At 57.3% G+C, this 16,288-nt stretch overlaps 1 protein-coding gene across 3 annotated transcripts in view; it reads right to left on the reverse strand.

The window, feature by feature from the left end:
* CBFA2T3 (CBFA2/RUNX1 partner transcriptional co-repressor 3) overlaps window positions 1–16,288 on the reverse strand; it is a 91,602-nt gene that overhangs the window by 49,858 nt on the left and 25,456 nt on the right. Inside the window, exon 1 of one of the 3 annotated variants that reach the window (XM_072819580.1) lies at window positions 10,773–10,862. The exons of 1 other annotated variant lie outside the window; for it this stretch is intronic. The gene's annotated coding sequence lies outside the window, so the exon portion shown is untranslated. Of the gene's footprint in view, window positions 1–9,966; window positions 10,083–10,772; window positions 10,863–16,288 lie in introns of those variants that run through there. One more of the 3 variants, XM_072819579.1, reaches the window with a different exon arrangement.

Consider the following 16,288-nt stretch of genomic DNA (forward strand, 5'->3'; position numbering starts at 1 on the left):
GTACCTAACGCTCCTGAACTGACACTCAGAAATGGTTAAGATGGTCAGTTTCATGCCCTGTGTATTTTGCCACAATTAAAAAAAACTTAGAGGGGATGTGACTTCCCCTCTTCCTCCTTCCCACAGCCTGTCTACACTGCTGGTAGCTCAGGGTCAGGAGCCCAAGCTCAGCATGAGGGTCATGGCTGTGTGACAGGGGCCAGGTGGACCTTCTTTCCTTCCTTAGTGGCCACGGCCTGACCTGCCAGCGGCATGAATGTGGAAGGACCACAGCCTCCCCCTTCCCAGGCTCTGTGCCCTTGGTGACCTGGGGTACTCATCCCTATGAATAAGAAGGTAGGGTGGGACCTCGCTGACCCCAACTCTGGCTCTCCCCTGGAGCTGTGGGTATTGGGGAAAAGGAGGGTAGAAGCCAGGCCTGGGTCAGCTGGTCACATGGAGGCCTCTACCTCTATGTTCTCTACACCCCATATATGTAGGCACACCCCAGTGGCCAGGAAGGACCCTAATGAAAGGTCTTCCCAAATGACCTCACAAACCAGGGGGTCTAATGGGCTGGAGGCCTTTGTCAGGTGGGGGTTACCAGAAGGGAAGGCATCCAGGTAGCGACCCTCAGCCCCTTTGAGAATCAGCTAAAAAGCCCTCCAAACACACGTCAGTGCCGGTCAACTCCAGGACTTCACAGCCACCCCCTGACCTGCATCCTCAACCTCAAAGCCCCCAGACACTGTACAAGCTATGACCTTGACTTGGAAAGAGAATCTGTGCCAACTCTGACCATAGTGCCAGATGTTGTGCTGGGTCCCTCACCCAGGTATTTATCAGGATTGCTGAAATATGGAAAAGGAGGTTTTCCATGGATAGAGAAGAGCCTGAGGGGCCAGGCCACAAAATATACTGACTGGGGACTAGCATGTTGGCAGTGTGGTGACAGGTGTCATGGGACAGTCCATACAGATGTGCAGTGACAGGTGTCCTGGGATAGTCCATATAGATGCTAATGACAAATGTCCTGGCACAGTCCTTGTAGATGTATTACAGTGACAGGTATTGTGGGACAGTCCATACAGATGTGCAGTGACAGACGTCCTGGGACCAGTCCATTAGATGTGCAGTGACAGGTATCCTGGGACAGTCACTATTGATGGTAGTGACAGATGTCCTGGGACAGTCCATACAGATGTGCAGTGACAGGTGTCATGGGACAGTCCATACAGATGTGCAGTGACAGGTGTCCTGGGACAGTCCACATAGTTGGTAGTGGCAAATGTCCTGGGACAGTCGCTTTTGATGGTAGTGACAAATGCCCTGGGACAATCCATGTAGATGTGCAATGACAGGTGTTGTGGGACAGTCCATACAGACGTGCAGTGACAGGTGTCCTGGGACAGTCCATATAGTTAGTAGTGACAGGTGTGCTGGGACAGTCCATGTATATGGTAGAGGCAAGTGTCCTGGGACAGTTCATTAGATGCGCAGTAACAGGTGTCCTGAGACAGTCCATTTAGATAGGTAATGGCAGGTATCCTGGGACAATCCATATAGATGGTAGTGGTAGGTGTCCTGGGACAGTCCATTAGATGTGCAGTGACAGGTGTCCTGGGACAGTCCATGTAGATGGTAGTGACAGGTGTCCTGGGACAGTCCATGTAGATGGTAGTGACAGGTGTCCTGGGACAGTCCATGTAGATGGTAGTGACAGGTGTCCTGGGACAGTCCATGCAGATGATAGTGACATGTGTCCTGGGATAATCCATGTAGATGTGTAATGGCAGGTGTTCTGGGACAGTCCATTAGATGTATAGTGGCAGGCATCATTGGGCAGTCCATGTAGATGGTAGTGACAGGCATCCTGGGACAGTCCATTAGATATGCAGTGACCGGTGTCCTGGGACAGTCTATGTAGATGGTAGTGACAGATGTCCTGGGACAGTCCATGTAGATGGTAGTGACAGGTGTCCTGGGACAGTCCATGTAGATGGTAGTGACAGGCGTCCTGGGACAGTCCATTAGATATGCAGTGACACGTGTCCTGGGATAATCCATGCAGATAATAGTGACACATGTCCTGTAACAATCCATGTAGATGGTAGTGACAGGTGTCCTGGGATAGTCCATGCATGTGGTAGTGACAGGCGCCCCAAGACATCCATTAGATGTGTAGTGACAGGCTTCCTAGGAGAGTCCACGTAGATAGTAGGGACAGGCTTCCTGGGACAGTCCATGTAGATGTATAGTGGCAGGTGTCCTGAGAAAGTCCATGTAGATGGTAGTGACAGGCATCATAGGACAGTCCATTAGGTGGTAGTGGCAGGTGTCCTGGGACAGTTCATGCAGATGTATAGTGACACGTGTCCTGGGACAGTCCATGCAGATGGTAGTGACAGACTCCTGGGTCACTCCACTGGATATATAGTAGCAGATATCCTGAAATGGTCTATGTTAGGTACGTAATGACAGGTGTCCTGGGACAGTCCATATGGATGCTAATGACAAGTGTCCTGGCACAGTCTATGTAGTCCACTGTAATACTATAGTGACAGGTGTCCTGAAATGGTCCATGCAGGTGTGTAGTGACAGGTATCCTGGGGATAAAGTCCCATCTCTGAGTCCCCTGCTAGTCCTCTCAGGGGATACTGACTTCGATCTCTGGTTTGTGGGGCCCTAAGTGGGGCTGACCTATTCAGACTTGAGTCGGTCCCCAGCTGAGTCTGGAGACACTTTATACACAGTTCCCAGGAGCTGCAGTGCAGTCAGGCCGGAAAGGCCAGCTGGCTGCTGGATGCTGCCACACGCTGCTGCAGTGGTCACTATTTTGGACACATAGGCCAGGCCCTGGGCTCCCCATGAGTGCCCCAGGGCAGCCTCCCTCTGGACAGCCAGGTCAGAGGTCACGCTTCCTTCTGGTCTGGTTTTCACACCTCCTGCACCCACACATTATACACTCTCATTCACATACTTTTGTGTGCCCACTCACGCACGAGGACTCCTTAGGCAGAGGGAGAGTTCAGCCACAGTCCACGGGCTGAGCTACCCTGCTTCTGGCTGGACACCCCCCTACCTGTGCAGGGATGCCCCCTCCTCATCAGGCAAAGAGAAAGGTACAGGTGGTTGAGAACTGTGCCTTCCTAGGAAAGAAGCACCCCAGGCTGCCATGGTTCCCCCTGACATGCTGACGAGGGGCCAGGAGGGGGCCTCTGGGCTGACGCTGGGAGCTCAGGTGGGATGCGCAGGGCACAGAGTAGCAGGTGCAGCTCCTCCTGGACACATACACTGTCTGGAGACTGACCAGGACTAAAGGTCGCCCTGGACACTTCCCTTAGTGGTCTGACCTTGACCAGCAACCCCCCCACCCTGTGTCTGGACATTGCCTCCCTCTGTCTCCCCATGTTCTGCCCTCGATGGCCTTCTCAAAGTGCAACTCTGACCAGCCCCTACCCCTTTGAGCCAGGCACGAAAGCCAGAGTCCCTTCTGTCCTCCAGGGACAAAAGCCAGAGTCCTTTCTGTGCCCACTGTGCCACAGTCCTGCCATCAGGTTCACCACCTGGGCTCCCCCTGCCTGGAGCACCCGCCCCCCGTTGCCTGCTTCCATGGGGCTGTCCCCAACGTCACTTCACAGTGCCCGACGCCTGCATCACCAGCCCCACCCCAGGGATCCTCATCTGTTGGTCACTGGGAATTCCCTGGGCACCCTGCCCTCTTCTGTCTGACACGGCAGCCACGAGCTGGCCAATGTGGCTGGTCAGAATCCAAAAGCCTAGTGTGCAAAACACATACAGAACCTCAAAGTCTCTAAAAAAACAAAAAGCTCTCAATAATTTAAAAAACCCACTGCAGAGTGAAAAGACATATTTTGGATACATTAGGTTAAATAAAACATATTACTGAAGTTGGGCAGCTTTCTTTCTCCTTTTTTAACACAGCCACAATCTAAACCTCCTGTCGTGGCCATGGGCCTTGTGCGTGGTGCCGGGCGTAGCTCCGAGCCGCCTGGTGGGAGCCAGGGCTTCCTGAAAGGAGCCGCCCCAGAACACCTCCTCTAGGACGCGGCCTCAGGGGCCCAGAGAATCAGCTCTAACTCTAACTCCATCACCCAGAATAAGCAAATGAAACTCCAAACTCCCGTGAGGCCCACAGAGAGGCCACATCTTGGCGACAGGGACACTGTACCCAATCCGACCAAGCAGATGGAGAGGGTCTCAGCCCAGACCTCCCACCCCCGCCCCGAGCTGCCACAAGAGGGCGCACTTCCTGTGTAAAAGGCAGGAGCTCCTGCATCTGCAGCGGTCCCTGCAGCTCACAGGTGTGCGACCCACAGGACACAGGGCTCGGGGGGGCGTGGTCAGTGGGGTCCACACCACGTAGCCATCCTGCCCCTTGCCTGCTGACCACGGCCCGGCCGCTTTCTCTACAACCCCAGATGCTCAGGACATGTTCTCTAAGGCAGCAGAAGGGCCACCCTGCTGACCGTGGCTGCGCCCGCGTGGACATGCATTCTACTAGCAGCACAGCCTCCTTGTCCTTCCACCCCTGTCACAGCCAAACTCCAACGCGGAGCAGTGGCCTCTGCCCAGGGGAGGCCAGGGGCTGTCCGGACTTCTCAGACGCAGGGGAGGGCAGCGGGAAAGGGTCCCCACACTTACGAGACTCTCCAGCCCAGGCTGGGTAAGTGAGGCTGTGGCGGGCTGCAGGGGGCAGCCCAAGGAAGGTGTGGGGGCCTGCTGAGGGAGTCCCCGCCCCCAGCTGTCTGGGGACCCTGGAGCGGCAGAAACATAGAGGCTCCAGAGGCAGGTGACCTGGGTTCCTGAGTTGGAATCCCACCTCTGCCACCAGGCAGCCATGGAACACGATGACCTCAGCTTCCGTGTCCCTGCCATGAAATGGAAGGAGGGACAGGGCTCGTGTCCCCATAGGTGGGGAAGAGGGTCAACAGGCATAGGGCCTGTGCTGGGCTGCAGGACACAGATGCAGGGAGAGGAGAGAAACAAGGTTCTCCCTCTGCAGAGCCACCTGATTCCCACACTCACCAGCGAACACCAGGACCGCAATGGTACCCCTCAGAGGGTGAACGTGACAGCCACGTCCATGAGCCAGTACTTGGGACAGACCACCTGTCAGACACACCTTGGCACAATTTGAAGAGGGAGGAGGATGCGTGGCTACATTTTGCATTTGAAACTGGAGACACAGAGAGGGTGAGAGATTTGCTGATGTCACGCAGCCACTGGGAGGGGAGCTGGGATTCCAGTCCAAGCAGTGGAACCTAGAGAGGCCAGCGTGCTGCCCAGGCCTCCCCACTGCCTCACCCTGGCTTTCCTGGGTACTCCCAGGTTAGGACCAAACAGCAGGGATTCCCCTGAGTCGGATTCAGGGCCAGGGGGCTCACAAAGCACCCTCCCTGCCAGCCCCGGTCTCCTTCTGCTCTGCCCATGCCAGACTTTTCTCTGCCCCAGTAAACAGACTCGAATGCGCCTGTGCCTGGAACCCTCCCCAAACGGCCGCCAGGCTCCAGGGCTCAGAGGCACCCCAGGGTCCTGGCGGTGCACAGCCTCACTGTGTGCACCCTGGGAACGGGGTGTGCACTCGACGTGGCCGCTGAGAGCGTGTGGGGGAGCAGCAGAGCAGGAAAACACATCTTCCTGATTGCGGCCCAATGCATCTTTGTTTTCCTTCCCGGTGACATCTGGCTCACCGTGAGGTCCTAGGAATTACAAAAAGCAGAAGTCTTCACTTCTGTTTTCGTGCTGCAGGAAACTGCTGCAGACAGCGCGAGTGGGAAACGTCTTCTCGCACGTCTGAGGCTCCAGCTCAGCCGCCTGCCTCCCGCCCCAGGTCGAGCTATGCGCTCAGAAGTGGGAACTGGGAACCGATTATTTATCACTTTTACATCATGAGTTTCCATCCCGCATGCCAGGCCTCTGCCTGGGTCTTTCCACTGATGCTATAAGGGCGGTTTCTACTCTAGGAATTTGTTTCCAGACAGTGAAGCCCTTGCTTGCATTCATGTTCTTGGCTAAGGGCAGTCCTCAAAAGCACTTGAGGGCCCGACCACCTCCTGCAGCCCCTGCCCTTTGCACTGCCCCACCCGCGCCCCACGGAAATGGGGTCCTGGCCTGGGGGAACCGTGGAGAGAGAACCAGACCTGCTTGTGCTGCCCAGAAGTCTGGGTCATGACCCCAGGAAGGCATTTGGAGCTGTGTCTTTGCAGCTCAAACAGTCCTCTTGGGGAGACCCAGAGCTGCAAGGACAAAAGACAATCCATCTAGCAACTGGTTGCTTGAAGCACACAGCCTGGTGCCTGCCTTGTCCGGCTGGACACCCGGTCTCCCAACACTGTCACATGGTCTGGAAAAGGAGCCTCAGCCAAGTCTGTGGACTGCCCCCAATGAGCCCCGGCTCCAAAGGCTGCATCCTGGGTGGACACCCACCAATCACGAGCTTCCAGCCTCCTCCTGCCCCTTCAGACTCAGTGGCTCCAGGAACACGTCAGGATCACACACCTGCAGGCCCCACTCTGTATCCTGGGCAGCCCCACTGTGTGGAGGGAAAGGGAAGCGACACCGAACCCATAACTCCGAAAAGCTCCAGGGGCCTGTCCACCTTCAATCAAGGAGCAGCACAGTGTGGAACCTGCCCGCCTGCCTCGGTGAACCTCTCTGGGCCTTGGTGTCCCTGCCTGGAAAATAGGGCAGTGAGGTTGCCGACCATCAGGGCTGTCATGAGGTCACTCAAGGGAAAGCACAGCACAGCACAGCCTCCATGCCTGAAGTGTGTGCTTCGGCTGTTACCACTTGGTTACCATTACACTCCTCCCTGGACGGCACGGCTGTTCCTCCATGACCTGCCCGGTGAGTGGGCAGTGGATGACAGACGCTTTCCAGGGCCAGTTCTACCCACTTACGTGCAATCACAGCAGGATTGCATTCTTGCATTTACAAGTCACAGGGTCCAGCACACCCCCACCCCACCCCAGGCTGGGAGGTGACAGGAGTTACACAATGGTGTGTTTGCATACCCTCCTAGACGAGCAGACACACAATGTCCAGTGGCTTCTGACAGATGTCAGATGACAGTGCCCCTCCCAGCTTCTGTCCTTCCCCAGGGTCCCCAGGTGTGTGTCCTTCCCCAGGTCCCCATGCTGCCCCTGGGCTTCCATGATTCAGATGGAGTAGAGGTGTTCCCCATCCCCGTCCCTGACACTGAGGAGCCTCTGGCCCCAGGAGGCACGGCCCTGCCCATCACCGCTTTGCCCCATGCACCCGAGGCCGTGTCCAGGCGAGGGTCTAACATCAGAGGCATTTGCCACTTGTCAGAACCCTGCAGATGTAGGGGGAACACAGGCAGCGGGCAGTCAGGCCAGGGAGGCCAGCTCACGGTGTGGGGGGCACAAAGTCAGGGAGCTGCCATCTGCTGGAGACCGCGTGCAGGGAAGGAGTGGGGCCCACAGGCGGACAGGGCTCCCCCCTGAGCTGGACAGGCCTGCGCCTCTCTGGGGATGAGCGGAACAGAGTTCTATAACCCCTGCGGGTTGTCACACGGACTCAGCAAGTGTAGCCCCTTGGTGAGGCGCTCCGGGGCTGCCGCCAGCGAGGAGCAGTTACCCTCACAGGTAAGAGCAGTGCAGCAGGTGGCAGGTGTGCACTGGGCAGGACGGAGCCGCCCCACAGAAACGCCGTCCCTTCCTCGAAGGCGGCACTAAGTGAGCACCTACTACCTGCCAGCTCTTTGCCATTTCTTGGGGACAGGGGTCGCAGAGCCTCTCCCCTGTTTTGGATTCCGAACACACGTGTGTGTGCACACAGACATGCAATGACTCAGAAAAGGAAGTGGGATTCTCTGAATTCATCCACCATCCTGCACACCCTGGCACCGTGGGAGGCTGAGGATGAATCAGACAACCCCAAACACAGCCCACTGATGGTGCAGCAGGGCGGGGGGGAAAGCCAGCCGACGGCCCCGGGACGGCTCCAGAAGGTGGCAGGGAAAGGCCGCGCCCAGACCCCACCCGTGGCTCGAGCAGCTGGCCTCCCGTGCTGGCTTGGAGCTTGTGGATTAGCAGCCCAGCCTGCCGGTGTCTCCAGATCCTCGCGTAGGAAGGAAAATTAATTTCTTCCAGTCATGCAGAAATGAAAATATGTGGAGCCAAATCAGAGAGACTTCCTGGAGGTGGTAACTCAATTACGTGGATAACCGGGTGACAGAGGAGGCGCTCTGGGGTCCGAAGGGGGTGGGGGTGGCCCTGGGCAGCCCCGGAGCATCCTGCAGGGACACATCCAGGCAATACCCCCCAGCTCGCCAGCCCTGCTGGGCTTGTGAACAGCCAGGTACCACCTCATGACCGTCCCCTCTCCCTTGTTGCCTACAGATCAAGGCACCTCTAGAGAAAGTCAGATTCCACCAGAAAATGGGTCCTACCCTGACCTCCTCCCACCCTGCGTCTGTCTTGCTGTCGGGGAGCACGGAGCACCACATCTGTTCCTACTGCTCAAGGCTTCCTGCTTCCCCTTCCCCTTCAGTGCTGAGAGTGGTGGGGCCCCTCAGTCCGACGGCGGGGTTCCCTGGGCGCGGTCTCGCTAGCTGCCGAGCAGGACCCTCTGTCACCCCTGGCCCGCGGAGTCCTGTGGCCTCCCACCTCCAGCCGGAGGACAGAGGGGGTCGCAACTGCGTGTCATGGTGCCAGCTCTCTACGATCATGCCCTGGGAGAACTGTGGCCAGGGCCCTCCGCACCTGCCCTTGCCGGGAGCCACCTCTGGTTCCCTCAGCCAGGCCCACCCCTCCCCTTGGGGTTCCAACCCCAGGAAGTTTCTCAAACCTCCGGCAACTTGCAAGAGCAAGGTGAGGGCACTGAGAGCCTGCCCTGCCGTCCACCGCCGGCCCCTTGTACTCTGACGGGTGGCCCTGGGAACCTATTTCTGGGGCCAGGAGACGAAACTCATGCGAGGTGGACATGAGGCAGCATCCTGGCCACGGGCCGGGCCTGATGGCTCTGCAGACCCCTCACACAGGAGTGCCGGCTCCTCTCTATTCTCAGAGGAAGCATTTTTCTCCCTGGTCTCTGGAACATGCCTATGGTCAGCCAGCCAAGGTCCAAATGGTGGGGAAGGCAGGTTTGGGTGTGTTTTTTTTTTTTCGGGGGGAGGTGTGTGTCCACAGTTACAGGCGCCTGCCCACTCCTCTGTGGCTGCCGCGCCCTGCACACACTCCCGGGGGCCGGAAGGAGGGCCAGCCTGGGGCCGGCCGTGTGTGCAGAACCCAGCAGCTCCACTGTGGCTTGCCACCAGCCCCGCTCCTTCTGCTCCATGTAAGCCCATCTAGGGCTGAATTTCCAGCCATCTGTCCCTCCCCGTCGGCTCACACCTCCCTCGGAGCCGTCCCACAGCCTGGCTCCAGGCCTGCCCAACATGCAGATGGACGCTTCCCAGCGGGTGTGAGCATGATCACTGCCGTGGGGCTGCGCCCCAGGCACAGCGGGCTGTTAGGACCCCAATGAGGGTCACGGAAGCCCCTGGTCCAGTCTCTGGGCAGACTTCACCCCAACACGGCTTAACCGCGCTGACCGCTAACCTGCGGCCCCCGGCCTGGGGGGCAGAGCTGGAGCCTAACGGAGGCGCGGAGGGGGCTCTGCACCCCCATCCCGCCCAGGGCCGCTCTCGGAGCCCCCTCCCGCCCCCTGTCCCCTGGACCGGGGCCTTTTGTCAGGAGCCCAGGCGCAGACCGGGAGCCTGCGGGACTCCCGCCCCACCTTTGGCGTGCAGTTCCCACGTTCGGGCTGACCACACCCCCGGCAGGTCGCGCTCCGCTCAGGGGGAGGGGGGGAGGGACCAAAGTGGGTGGGCACCGAGCGGCCGGCCCACCCCGCCCCGGGCTCCAACTTTCCAAAGTGGGGAGTGGTCGGCGGGCCGCGGGCTCGCTGCGCGGCTGCCGAGGCCCCAGACGGCGGGCGCGGGGCGCACGGGGCACTTACGGTCCGCAGGTCCGGCGGGGGCAGGCGGCCGCGCTCCCGAAGCGGCTCCTCCTTGGAACTCGGTCCCCGCCTCCGTAACTCGGGGGCGACGCGCGCGGCGGGGCCGGGGCCGGGGCCGGGGCCGGGGCCGGGCCGGGCCGGGGGGCGGCCGCCTGGGTCCTGCCCGGCTGCGCTCCCGCCGCTCCGCCCGCCCGCCCGCCCGCCCGCGCGGGAACAAAGCGCGCTCGCCGCCCCGGGCGGTCTCCGGCCTCCGCGGCCGCGCGGGTCCCGCCGCCTCCGACTCCGGCTGCCGCGCGCTCGCCCGAGCGTCTCCCGGGGCCCCGCGGCCCCCGCCCCGCGCGCTCCGCCCCCGCCGCCTGCCCCCCGCCGCCGCCGCTGCGCCACCTGCCTCCCGCCCGGCGCCCGACGCGCCCGGCTCCGCCCCGGGGCTCCCGCGGCGGGCGAGGGGGCGAGGGGGCGAGGGGGCGAGGGGGCGAGGGGCCGGGCTCGGTGCGGGGCCGGCGGGAGAGGGGCCCGGCCACGGGGGTGCCCGCGCCCCGCGAACTCGGCGGGCGGCACGGGTGCGAGTGCGAGCGGGCGAGGGTGCGGGGGCGCGGGGCGCGCTGGGGGGCGCTGCGGGGCGCTGGGGGGCCCGGGGGGCGCGCTCCTGGCCGGGGCGCGTGCTGGCCGAGGCGGGAGCGCGGGGCGCCCCGGGGTGGCGGTGCGGAGGCCGGGCGGTCTGCAGGGAGCCCACCCTCGCCGGCTCCGCGGGCCGCGCCCTGGGCGGGCGGGGGCCTGGAGCCGAGCGCGCCGCCGCGCACACCCACCTCGCCCCGGTCGGCGGCCGCCGGCCTCGCAGTTTTAGGAGACGCGCGTCTGGCGTCCAGGCGGGAGGCGAGCGGCAGGCGCCCCTCCTCCGGCGCCGCACCTCCCCTCCTGCCTGTCGCGCGGGGCGGGAAGGGGTCCGGGGCCGCCTCCGCGCTCGGCCGGCAGGGGGCGCCCTCCCCCCGCCGCGCTCCGGGCAGTGAGCCCCCGTGAGCCCCGCGGGCCCCCTCCCCGCACGAGCCCCGCCGAAGACGCGGGGGGCGCGGGTCCCTAGCTCCCGGGCCGCGCGGCCTGGGACATTTGCATGTGCTTTGCATTTATTTGCATGTCATTCTTTTAATGTCTGAAGAGATGCCCCAAGCTGCAGTCCTGGCCAGTCTGCACCCACCTCTCTCCTCAGGCTGCAGCCCCCGCCCTAGCTCCCTGCCCCCCGCCCCCGTTTACCTCTTTCCTTAAAGCGCTTTGTGGCAGATCTGATACATTTACCTGGAGAGTACATTGTAGTCAATCGGTGCCTTTTTCTTTGCTTCCTTCCTGAGCCCACACATACTTTATTTCTCAGAGACAAGCTGGGGTCCTGGGGTCACAGTCTTAGCAGACAGAGGCCCCAGAACTTAGAAGAGCAGCACCCTGATTTGCATCTTATTTGGCATAAATCTGCATGTGAAGGTCCAAGGTCCCTGATTCCGAGTATAAAAATTCAGTGATGTGCCAAAAAATGTCTTTCTCCTCCTTGGGTTTCCTCCATGGGCCTGTTTCTCCGCAGCCCTTGACCTCTCCTTGACTGGCCACTGCCCACCTGAGCTGAGCTAGCTGAGGGAGCCCTGCAGACCTGGACGGGGGGGCCTGAGGAGGAGGAGGAGGAGGACTGCCCCTGCCTCCTGGGGCTTTGTCCTCGTAGCAATAAGAAGGAGGTGTGGTAAATGATTTAATTACAACGTGAACGTCTGGTCTCTATGCTCCCCTTGTTTTCAGGATGTGCTTAAATGTGGACTCCGTCCAGCGTGGGGAGAGCAGAGGGTCCTGAACCCAGTTCATAGGAGAATGTGGATCTAAAAGCATCAGGCATGCTCCTGAAAGTCCCAGACTTCACGCACCAGCATGTACCAAAAGTGGCTCCTTTACTTCACGGACCCTGAGATAGCACTGATTTTAAGATGCACCGTCACTCTATGTGTCACTAAGAAAGCAGAACAGCTCCCCATTATAATCCTAAAATGCCTCTAGATTTCAGAGATATGAACATGTGAAAAAGGGGCCCAGGTGGGCAGCAAACAGATGCCCAGCAGCCAGCTTCAGGGAGTTGAGGAGTCGTCACCCCGGCAGGGAGGCCAGAGCTGCCCCAAACAACAGAGCACTCACGTAGACCACTAGCAGAACGTGGACTCAGCCTGGGCCCTGGGTGCTCTGCAACTAGACCCCCTACAAATGTGTGTTAAGTTACTGATCACAGCATCACTGAGTGAAGCAGGTGCTAGAAAGCATTGGAGACTCAAGAGGTCCCAAACCCTGAGAATGAAGCTGCAGTCCTTGGAGACCAAGCTCCAAGTCCTCGAGTCTATCCCAAAGATACCCTCCTCCTGGCCTGAGACAACTGTGGCTGGAGGGAGGGAAGGAGCCTCAAAGGCAGGGCTTCTGCCAGGGATGCGGCCAGGTCAGACAAGGGCCCATCATGGCCATGGTGAGTCATGAACACAGCTGTGGACTCTTCAGGGGGTTTGCCAGGGGCAGGTCCTGGGCTGAGGTCCATCTCCATGTTTCCCCAGTTAATTCCCACCCATCTGCCAGGCAGGTGCTACTGGACCCCCACTCTACAGGCAGAGGGAATGAGGCTCTGACAGATTGCCTGACTCGTCTGTGGCCACACAGTCCCACACTGCTGGAAGTTGAACGCCCACCCTGCCTCTCAACCACCTGGTCTCATGTTCCCTCCATGGACTGGTTTTTCACATTGGAAATGGCTCAGGCAGAACTTGTGGACAATGGGAGGTGATATTTAAGAAAATAAATCCCATCCCTGCCCAAAAGGTGTGTGCAATCTGGCCTGCAAGGCCAAACTCACCTCCCAGGAGCCCAGATCACCGGCAAGTCAGCCAAGAGAGGGCACCCCACTGAAAGTGCTGGGCCAACGGGTGCCGAGCAGGAGGGTGAGTTGCAGGGAGAGTGGGGTGGGGGTCAGGGTGCCCCTGGGCAGCCTCCAACATGCCAGCATCTGCAAGAGCAGGAGTCCAGCTCACAGAGGAGGAGCCACCTCCCCACTAGCATCTTATTTCCGGGCGCACACCCGCAGAGAGGGACAGTACTCTGCCTAAGGGCTCATGGCAGCAAAGCTAGGGCCAGTGCCCAAATTTTCTGCTTTGTGGTTAGGTGTTCTCTTTGAGTCCTTGTCCTTGCTGCCTCTTAGGAAAACAACCCTAGCACGTCCAATCCTCTCCACCTGCTGTTTCCAGCACTTCTATGACGGCTGCCCCCACCGAACAGCATCCACGTGCGAGTCCTCACTCAACTCCACAGCCTCTGGCTCAGGGCTTTGATAAAGATACAACTCCTAAGTACGGTTGACCCTTGAACAATGTGGGGGTCAGGGTCGCCAACCCCCTCCCCATGCAGTTGAAAATCCACGAATAATTTTTGACTTTCCAAAAGCTTCGCTAATAGTGCACTGCTGACCAGAGCCTTACTGATAACATAAGCAGTTGGTGAACACATATTCTGTATGCTACATGGCATTGTCTGCCATGCTCTTATAGTAGAGTCAGCTGGAGGAAAGAAAATGTTATTGAGAACATAAAAAGGAAGAGAAAATACATTTACAGAACTATATTGTATTTATCAAACATAAATCTGTGTGTAAGTGGACCTTTGCATTTCAAAGCTATGTGGTTCCAGGTCACCTGGACTTGCCAAAGGCCCCCCTGAGCTGTGTTCACTCTGCTGCAATAGACCCCTTCACTCTCACACCAAAGGGGAGCTGCCATACAAAGCTCTGGCCAGGTACCCAAGCTTCACCCGCCGGGTCCTTGTGGCCCTCACCACCACCTAGGAGCCAGCACCAGTCACCTGAAGGAGATACCGGGGGCCTAGTAAGCTGGGGTTCTTGGATGTCTTTGGCAGAGCTAGGGTCCCACCAGGGAGTCCGGCCCAACAGCCACTGCAAACCCCACCAATCTTTAAAAATAATTCTGAGTGACCCTGGACTACCTTAAGTGTGCTTCTGTTATATCTAAAAATCGAACTGAAATTTAAATAGCTGCCAAGAGTATAAAATCTGACATACTGTAAATTTTTTAAAATAAAGATGCTCTTTTAAATTTATTTTTTAAAATAAAAGTGCAGCAGATGGACTAGACACTGTGTCAGTTGGATAGCCACCTTTACCCATTTAAAGAACACAAACTCTTCCTTAGCATCTGAATTCTCACACAGCTCCCTAGCTGAAACAAAGAACTTTTAAACACAACACCAAAAGCCGATCCATGAAGGAAAAATTTGACAAGCGGGACTTCATCAAAATGAAAGGTGTTTGCTCTGTGAAAGGCACTGTCAAAAGGATGAGAAGACAAGCCATGGACTGGGAGAAAATAGTTGCATAAACATGATAAAGGACTGGCATCCAACATGTGCAAAGAGCTTAAAACTCAAGAAGAAGAAACAAACAGCCCAATGAAAACATGGGCAAAATACCCGAACAGATACCTCACCAAAGGAGAAATACAGATGACAAGCATGTGGACGGATGCTGCACATCAGACGTTACTAGGGAAACACAATTCAAGCACCAGTGGGATACCGCTGGACTGGCCAGAGCCGAGGGCGTGGGGCACCCCTGGGACTGACCAGGGGCAGGCAGGACGGTGCAGACCCTTAGGAGGGCAGCTTGGCAGTTTCCTACGACATGAAACATGTTCTTACCATACGTTCCAATATTCATGCTCCTCGGTATTTCCCCAAACGTGTTAGAGGCTTCCGTCCACACAGAAGCCTGCACACGGATGTTTATAGCAGCTTTGTTCAAAATTGTCACAACTTGGAAGAAATGAAATCGTCCTTTAGCAGATGAACAGACACACTGTGGTTCGTCCAAACAACGGGTGTTAGCGCTAAACAGAAGTGGGCTGTCACGCCATGGAAAGGCCTTAAATGCACATCACTAAGTGAAAGAAGCCACCTGTGAAGGCTGCGTGTGCTGTGATTCTGGCCATCTGACCTCTGGAAAGGCCAGACTATTGAGCCAGTAACACGATCAGTGGTTGCCGAGGTGCAGAGCACTGAGGGGTCTAGGGATACATGGCATTGTCCCTGTGTCCAAACCCATAGAAGATCCTCACCGAGAGGGGAGCCAAAGATAAACTCCGGGCTTTGGTTGCAAAGAGCGTATCGATATTGGCTCAGTAATTGTAACAAGGGCATCACCCAGTGCAAGATGTTCATCACAGGAGAGCCCTCGGGTGGGGAACAGTATTTGGGAGCTCTCATGATTCCTGCTCTTTTCTGCAAACCTGAAACCGCTCTAAAAAATAAATTGTATCTGGGGCACCTGGCTGGGTGGCTGGCTCAGTGGTGGAGCACCTCCCTTTGGTTCAGGTTGTAATCCTGGGGTCTGGGGATTGAGTCCCCCATCAGGATCCCTGCAGGGAACCTGCTTCTCCCTCTGTCTATGTCTCTGCCTCTCTCTCTGTGTCTCTAATGAATAAATAAATAAAATCTAAAAATAAAAAATAAATAGTATTCATTTAAAAAAGAAAACCCCTAATAGGTGGACAGAGAAAAGAGAGGTCAGAGATACTTCAGACATCATGTGCTTGTAAGGAAGGGTGTGCGCAGTAGGATCCCACCAGCAGCCCCTTCTGCACCACCTGGATGGTCACACAGCTTCCTTGGTTTATATGTACCTGTCACACCTGACACAATTCTCTCCTAATATTATTTCGGTCTAAAAATCTTTTTTTTTTTAAAGGTTTTATTTATTTATTTATTCATGAGAGACAGAGAGAGAGGCACAGAGACACAGGCAGAGGGAGAAGCAGGCCCCACGCAGGGAGCCCGACATGGGACTCGATCCCGGATCTCCAGGACTGGAGGCGGCACTAAACCGCTGAGCCACTGGGGCTGCCCTCAGTCTAAAAATCTTTTACTTTGCTATCATACGGAACTAGGTAAATGGAATATCGAGATTTAAATATTTTCTTGTGTTAAACATCGTGTGTCTCCTGGATTGGATTGTCATCATCATGATTAGCAATATGCCACGAATACAAACCATATGAATTCATCACACATTTGGAGAATGAGTAAATGAAAAAAACAAATTCTGATTGGAAACACAGGTTATAAAAAAGAGGGATGAGGCAGGGTTTTTGAGTGGTTTGTGTGCTGGTGCATGCATACCGCTCATTGTCAGGAGAAGGCAGGATTAGACATTCATCCCATTCCTGTCTTGAGTTCTCCCGTGAAAGCCTGAGAAACCCCAGTCACATCAGTAAACAGATTGGGACAAAGGGATCTGTGGCCCCGAGAC

The sequence above is a fragment of the Canis lupus genome, chromosome 3 (assembly GCF_048164855.1).
Source record: "Canis lupus baileyi chromosome 3, mCanLup2.hap1, whole genome shotgun sequence".
Classification (NCBI taxonomy): Eukaryota; Metazoa; Chordata; class Mammalia; order Carnivora; family Canidae; genus Canis; species Canis lupus.